Here is an 8,769-nt window from a genome sequence, read left to right as displayed (position 1 = left end):
TACACTTGATATAGTTTTAGAGAGACAAGAGAACCAGGAAAAAGGCAACAAAACCATATTTGAGCAGCAAGACATCACTGATTTCAATACAAACAGAAGAAGACAAAGCGGTATTATTTGTCGGATTTCAGTACATACATGGAAGGTACCTCCTTTAGTCTACATCCAAAATGCCTTGACAATATTCCAAAACAAAAGTTCCACCCATAATACTTGTTTTTCTTAGCTCTGCATTCACAGTAGTGACTTTATTTCATGCAAGAAAACTGAAACAAGAAATATGAGCGAAAATGTTTGAAACTGGCAACTGGATAGACTCTAGAGGTGGTAGAAAAACATAATGCTGTACCTCCCCCTGGTGGTACATGTTAAGAATGCCAGTGCACAGACACACATACACCCAATTTAAAATAACACTTTTTTTTTTTTTTTTTAAATAATGGAAGAACCTTGTTTCTTAGGAGCAAAATTTAGGAACATATTACCAAAAATAATCTAATAGGTGCTATGTTGATATTCACTAAGAAACTCCTAACATGTTATACATGAATTGGACTGCATTTGCAAAGCAGAACCTCCGCATTATTTTATGCTCACAAATCTCTCTTGGGTCTTAAAATTGTCAAACAAACCCAAACCAAATACCGTGGCTTCCACAAGGTCCTTCTTTTCCCAAGTCTTCCGGAGTAATCAGATTTCACACTTTCTTCCGCCCCGAGTGAGAGCGAGCCTCTTTTTGATAATCCTGTTCCTACTCCTTGTCAGATTGACAACAAGAACAGAGGTCCCCGTGGGCTGTGTGCGCATGTGTACGTTCACATACACATCTGCCATACTGGGCACAAGAAATACAGACAGGACAGGAAGAGCTTGGAGGGAAAGCAGCTAAAGATTAGAGGAAGAGAAATAAATTGTGAAAAGAGTTTTGTAGCACAACTAAAAATTTGACTTGAGCACATTCTGAATAAACGGCGGTCAAATCCAACCAATGGCTTACAGCATCATCCATGTTTCTGTCTACAGTGCCTTGCGAAATTGTTAATAATCCTTACACTTTTTCACATTACAGTCACAAACTTAAATGCATTTTAAAGGGATTTTATGAGATAGACCAACACAAAGTAGTGCATAATCGTAAAGCAGAAGGAAAATTACACATATTCTTCATGGCCCATAGTATATGGAAGCAAATCGTTACCATAATATGGAAGCAAATCGTTACCATATTTCAAATGAAAAGGTATTTTCAGAAATGCTTTTTCATTTTAAGAATGTGGCTGCATTGTTTGACTCATAAATGAAATTAGTAATCAATAATCCTATTTGCATTTTAATTTTCTTCTTCAAGACTGCTCATTCTTTCACTTAATTAAAATGAAAAAAGACATTTGAGATTTATTTTTCAAAATGTACCCCAGCAAATAGATACCAAAATTCAATTTGAAATGTAAAATTTGAAAATGAAAAAGCATTTCCAGAAATGCTTTTTCATTTTAAGAATGCGGCTGCGTTATTTGACCCATAAATAAAATTAGTAATCAATCATCTTATTTGCATTTGCATTTTCTTCTTCACGACTGCACATTTTATGCCATAATCAAAAAGAAAACAAAGCAGACATTGCTTTTTCGTTTTCGTTGTCTGCCCGCAAAGTACTGCCCAGAACTCGAAAACGAAAAAGCATTCTGAGCGGCGGGCGCAGCAGAGTGACGTCAGCAGCCGCTCTTCCTCAGCTCCCTGCTGACCGAGCTACCCATCTTGTTCGGTAGGGGGCGCTGTGCACGTCTGCATTGCATTACATTGCAAACGTGCCGAGAAATTGATTGAATTGCAGCAGGGCCGAGCTCAATTTGTGGCAGTGGCAGGAAGAACTGGTAGTTCCGGTGGCATCCTCATGGCATCCTTTATGGCCTGGGACATCCAGTGTGTTTTTAAGCATTTATTTATAATTTTCTGTGAGTGACAATTCAGAATAGCCGCTCTATAATAAACCGGCTGTTTGTGCAATAAATCTTCGTCATCCTTTCAACACGTCACACATAGTGCTATTTATTTTCCATGTCAAGTAAATACAATCACCTTATGTTATGGTTCTAAAGTTGTTTATTAAATAATAATCAATATGAAATCATTATGTAAAGGTGACAGGCTATAACAACACTGACATCCCGTTTGCCGATAATCAGCATCAGATTCCACAAAAACAGCGGCAACCGCATTGGCAAGCTTTTACGGCTGGTCTGGCACCTTCTGGCATCCTCGCGGAATCCTCTGCCACCCTGCGGCAGGCTGTGGTAGTTCCGGTGGCAGTGCTCGGCCCTGCTGCAATTCAATCAATTTCTCGGCACGTTTGCAATGTAATGCAATGCAGATGTGCACAGCGACCCCTACCGAACAAGATGGGTAGCTCGGTCAGCAGAGAGCTGAGGAAGAGCGGCTGCTGACGTCACTCTGCTGCGCCCGCCGCTCGGAATGCTTTTTCGTTTTCGAGTTCTGGGCAGTACTTTGCGGGCAGACCACGAAAACGAAAAAGCAATGTCTGCTTTGTTTTCTTTTTGATTATGGCATAAAATATGCAGTCGTGAAGAAGAAAATGCAAATAGGATGATTGATCACTAATTTTATTTATGGGTCAAATAATGCAGCCATATTCTTAAAATGAAAAAGCATTTCTGGAAATGCTTTTTCATTTTCAAATTTTACATTTCAAATTGAATTTTGGTATCTATTAGTAGTAATAGATAATAGTAACGCTGGAGGAGCTGTCCATTAGTTGTGCCACAGTAAACATTTGAAAGAAGGTGCTCTGGTCAGGTTAGAGCAAAACAGAGCTTTACGGGCTACATCCCAAATGCTATGTGTGGTGGAAAACTAACAATCACCCTAAACATCCCATGCTCACTGTGAAACATGGCGGTTGGCAGCTTTCGTACCATTTGTCATGTATTTTTGTATCGTCATGAGAATTTTTATGTAAAGTGACAATGATAAACTCGACAGTATTTTGGGAACCCTGAAAAACTAAAAGTATTGTTGAGATAATAACTTTTACTATTCTTTCTAATGGAGGTTCCATGAGAGCAGCAATAAATATCAATATATTGAAAAATATATTTGAATGCAGTCTGTTGTGTTTTGCTTATTAATAAAACTGAACTACTTAATGTACCTGGAGTACTGAAGAAAACCATTCAATAATATATAAGTTGTTCCTTGTTGATTTTTTTCCCGGTTTGTTTTTGTACAAGAGTATTTATATTTATGGGACTTTAACTGCAGAGGAAATACAATCTATCGCCAAGAAATGTAATTAGTTTTCAAATACTTTTCATCATAAATGTTATCCTTATCACAATAAATACCTCAAAGTATTGTGACAAACTTTCACAGGTTTTGTAATAAACTTTCTACCTGAACCCGTGACAGGCGGCCAGTCATGGATTAAGGTAGAAACAGGAGCATCCTTGTAAAAAGTCCACGTCGCCCATCTCTAGTAGCAGCATTATGCTGTGGATATACTTTTCTTCCGTTGGAGCAATCTTGGAAGAAAACCTGTTACAGAGCCCAAAAAAATGATGATTGTGAAGGTGCCTTTGGGGGTATGTCTCTATCAGCTCTGGATTTCTTTCTTGAGAGGTACCTCAAGCTCAATCAGATTGGATGCAAAGTTTTTGTGAGCGACAGGTTCAGACATCAAAGTGTTCATCACAGTTTCTAGTTCTGGACTTTAACTGTGTCTTTTTAACATATGAAAATCCAGTCCTCAAGGACCGGTGTCCAGAAAACGTCATATGTGTGTCTGTTCAAAAACTTGAATCAAACAATTAGGTCATTAGCAGGACTCTGGAGAACTTGATCACATACTGAGGAGGTAATTGAGCCATTCGATTAAACATCTGCTCTTGACCAGAATCAGATCAATCAGATTTTAATAGGCTCTGATCGGTGCCGATTGTGAACTGAAAAATGGGGCTATTTTTGGACATTATTCCTATTTGATAGTTAGCCTGTTAATGGAAGTTTTACCCTTAAGGTACGATTTACCATTTAACAGGGAATTCACACAGTGAGTGCAATTTTAGTATGGCTAGCGCCAGCTTGTCATCTCTTTAATGGCCCCTCATGATAGGAAGTCTAGAAAAACATTTGTTTTTATGAGACTTGAGGAAAAAATACAATAAGAGGCAGAATTAAAACTGTTATTTGACATGATTGATATAATTTCAGTTTGAAATACCAGGATTTTAGGTCTACTGAAGTGGACTCTACCTGATCAGAAGAAATTGTTATTGGGACAGCGGTGGATTTCTCTTCTACTTGTTTACCATTGTGTATGCATGTGATTAAAATTAGGGCCCTGCGTGTCAGAATCCAGTGATCACTGAGGGTACTAACTCAGCTTTACAGGTGGAGAAAATACTTTGTTCAAACCTGAAGGTGAGCTGTTGTATGTCAGCAGCAGCGGAACAAAGTTTAATCAATTAAACACTTGTTATAAAGCATTAACTTAAAGGTTATACAAGAATTTTAAGTAAGCATGAGGCAACAGTTGAGAGAAAAAAAGTTCATTTTAACAGGAAGACAAAAACCTCCACCAGACTCAACATGGGTCGCCATCCGCCTTGACAGGCTGGGGGTACAGCCACAGGGGCCACAGGAACTGTTGGAAATATAAACAGAGAGAAAACACAAAGTTTACTACAAACTTAAGTGTCTCAATATTTTAAGTATGTATAGAAACTAAATACTGTTCTGATAATCTTTAGACTGCCTGTAACTTTGTATGCGTCTTGTCGATGGACAGAAGAATAAATGGAAACTACATCCCTACTGACATTCCGGTTGACCTTATCCTATGATGAATCCTGACTCAGGCTGACTTGATGCCCTGAGGGATCCTGACTCTCTGCTTGTTTCTGTTACTTCTTTCATGTTCTTACTCCTGTCTTCCTCCAGTACCTCCCTTTTACATCCCCTCCAGCAAAGGTACCTGGTCATTGATAAGTGGAGCAATGTTTAGACCTCATTAACCTTCTTTAACTTTCCAGGTACCATAGTCTGCTTTGGAAGTAAAAGTGTCCTTCATCCTCATGTCAGCTATTAGCTATTCCTTTGTCAGATAATTGGAAGAGGAAACGCAAAGGAACCAAATTAGAATAGTCTCTTTAAGGGGTTACAGGCAGCTTCTGTCTTACCGACAATGAAAATTTGGCATAACAATATGAAGTCCAAGTGGAAAGCACAAATTAAATCCAGGTTCACAAGACTATATTCAGCTGTAAAGCTATTTTAGTCTACAAAATACTTACTAGAACTGAATCAAATTGTGTACTCAACAAGGTTCAACAAGGAAGAAAATAAATCAGAATTAAACACTTGATATTTGTAATCGGCACTACAGCACACACACGTTTTTGGGTGAAAACCAGGCACCTGGAGAAAACTCACAAGTATAGAACAACATCCAAATTCCACACAGGCAGGTCCCTGTCATGTATTAGAACTAAATTTAAAATTGTTTCTGCAATCTATTCTATTCTACCTGGATTCAAATACTATATCATTAAACAAATCAATAAATAAACATTGATCAGCCATTTTTACCAAAACCTAGCAGGCACACTGAACCTAATTTTGTCAACCCAAACATGTTTTCTGATTGTGAGTGGAAACCAGAGCACCTGGAGAAAACCCCTGGGTTTGTTAAAAATCACATTTAAAATCTTTTTCGTGATCAGTCCTGTTATACTTAAATGTAACATGTAAATGTGACCTCACTAGGCAACTAAATAAATAAATATTACTCCCTCAACAACCAGGCGTCACTGCCATCTACAGCTGAATATACGAAAAAGAGAAATATGAAAGAAATCATGTTAGCAGATATGTCGTCTTATCTCCAACTGACCTGTGGGGACCCCAGATTAGTATGGGAGGGTTTTGATTCCTTACATGTCTCCTGTAGAACAGGACAGATGAGGACCCCTGGGACACTGAATGTGAGCCAGAAGTCTGTTGGCTCATCTGGGCGGTGTACGTCATCACAGATGTAATGCTCGTACACAACAGAGACCGTTGTTATTATTCAATGAACACAGTTACTTGAATGACTAACACATCTTTTATCTGAAAGTATTTAATGTCCTTACCTCGTTCTGGGTTCCCAGAATGACAGATGGTGCTGACCAAACTGTAGCAGCACCCTGACGAAAACCACAGTGTAAAGAAATTAGCTTTTCAAAAGCATTGAACATCACAGCCTGGTCGTTTTCACATGATATTGATGTTTATTTAGATTATCTGGAGAGTTCACCGAATTTTTTTTAGCTCGGAAGACACCACCAGGTCTCTCTGAACCCTAACAGGGCCATTGAGCTTCTTTAGATTGAATGATGGATTGAAGCAAAAATGTCTGATGTGTTTTGTAGGTAAACAACACACCTAAGGTTTGAGGCAACTTGTGTTTCGAATTTCTGTAATCTCATAGAAATGGCTGGATCTCATTCCTTTTTAACGTTTTTATTTTTGGTGATTAGTGATGGTTTTCTGAATGTGCGTTGACCTTTCATTTTTGTGCTGTAATTTCTGCAAGACGTGTTCCAAACCGAGTTTCCCATGTTGTTGGGTTGTTATTGTTAAAAGAAGCAAAATTATGCTGTCCTTGACCTCAGACCCCTGTGTTTTTCACAGTTTTAAATTTATGTAAAACGCAGCTAGAAATAATTGGCACTCAAGTATGGTTAAAAGAATAAACTTGACCTGGCTCCTTAGATCTACTTTTGTTTTCCATGTAGTAAAAAGGAGTGAGTAAAAGTTATAAATATAATTACAATAAGTCTGGCCTTACTTTTGATGCAAAGAGTTTTAACTGATACATTTCTAACGTCTTATAGAGGCTAGCTGTCCAAAAGTAAATGTTTGTTTCTCTTGCTTATGCAAAATTACTGTAAAATTGACATCATTCACGTAGTGACCTGGCCACTATCCTCCAAGAAGAATGGCTTGAAATCCCTCTGACCACTGTGCAGGACTTGTATATGTCATTCCCAAGACGAATTGACGCTGTATTGGCCGCAAAAGGAGGCCCTACATCATACTAATAAATTATTGTGGTCTAAAACCAGGTGTTTCAGTTTCATTGCCCAACCTCTGTATGTTTTATAGTCTAATCACACACCAGGTGTTTCACAGCTGTTTATTTCTGTTAACTTTAATAATAAATTTGACATGATCAGTTGCTTTAGTAAAAATATTGAAAATAATAACATTAAGAAAATAAAATCAGGTGAAAAAAATGAATGTTCACTTTGGTTCTCCTTGAGCCAGATTTTCCCTCCTACACTGATACATTTAACTATATAAAAGGCCAACTATCATAAGGCCAATAAAAAGGGTTTTAATACAGAAATGTAAGCTAACTAGAAATTGTGCCCATGCATTGAACATTATGCTCTTAACAATTGGTTGGGGCTTTGCAATAATTACTGCATTAATGCACAATTAGAATAGAGATGATTAGCTTTCCTTTTGCTTGTGATTCTTTTTGTCATAGCTTTTCCTTCCACAGAATTTTTCATTACTATGCTAGGACACAGCACTCTCTGAACCAGTTGCATCTTTACCAATACATTTTTGCAGATTATCCTTCTCCCATTTTAGTTGGTCTTAAGTAATTTGCCTATTTTGCCAGAAGCTGAATTTAGCATTTTCTTGACCTATACACCATAATCATCTAAATCAATAGCAATAAGCAATTCATATGCATCAGTGTTTGCTTAATAAATCCATATACTGAACAAACAAAATAATGGAACTATTTTATGTGTTGATGATATTATTTAGTAATATGCACCTAACTACCAACTATATGAAAACTTTGGAGCTTTCTGTTGAACATACCCATAAGAATTTAAAGGGCCAGCAATTGAAGTGGTGTGGTCTGAAGAGAGAAACGTGTTATTTCATTGTTTTGAATGTGTACCTGCGAGTAAACCATACACTACAGGATAGTCTGATAAAGTTCAGGATTTTTATATATAAAAAATGAGTAAATTGGAAAACTGAGATGACAAGTGCTTAGAATGAATTCAGAATATGAAGAGCATCTCCATCCAATTAAATTTCCAGTGTGTAACTGATTCTTAATAACATATAGGTCTGAACTTTGACTAGGCCATTCTAACACATTAAAATGTTTTAATCTAAATCATTCCTGTGTAGTTCACTGCATGTTTAGTATTGCCCTGGTGGAAGGTGAAGCTCCACCCCCAAAGCAAGTCTTTTGCAGCCTCAATCAGGTTTTCTTCCAGGATTGCTTTGCATTTAGCACCATCCGTTTTTCCTTCAAGTTAAACCAATTAAATGCAGCATGATGCTGCCTCCGCCATGTCTCACATTGGGCATAGTGTGATCAGGGTGACGTTCAGATTTAGTGTTTGACCATATATGTTACCGGTCAAAAGGTTTAGAATGCCTTTCTCATTTAATGGTTTTCTTTAGGTTTATGACTGTTTACATTGTATGTAGATTCTGAATGAAGACATCAAAACTGTAAATAAACACATCTGCAATTATGTAGCAAACCAAAAATTGTAAAAGAGCCTTAAATGTGTTTTAGTAAAGTAGCCGCCCTTTGCTGTAATGACTGAAATATTGACCACTGGCCGTCTCTCAATGAATATCTGGGACGTTTTTTCAAGACTCTTTGGAAAACCATTTTGGGTGACCACCTCATGAACCACATGGAGAAAATGTCAAGAGAGCAAAGCA

This window comes from Girardinichthys multiradiatus, chromosome 14 (assembly GCF_021462225.1).
Source record: "Girardinichthys multiradiatus isolate DD_20200921_A chromosome 14, DD_fGirMul_XY1, whole genome shotgun sequence".
Classification (NCBI taxonomy): domain Eukaryota; kingdom Metazoa; phylum Chordata; class Actinopteri; order Cyprinodontiformes; family Goodeidae; genus Girardinichthys; species Girardinichthys multiradiatus.
This window is presented reverse-complemented; position numbering follows the sequence as displayed.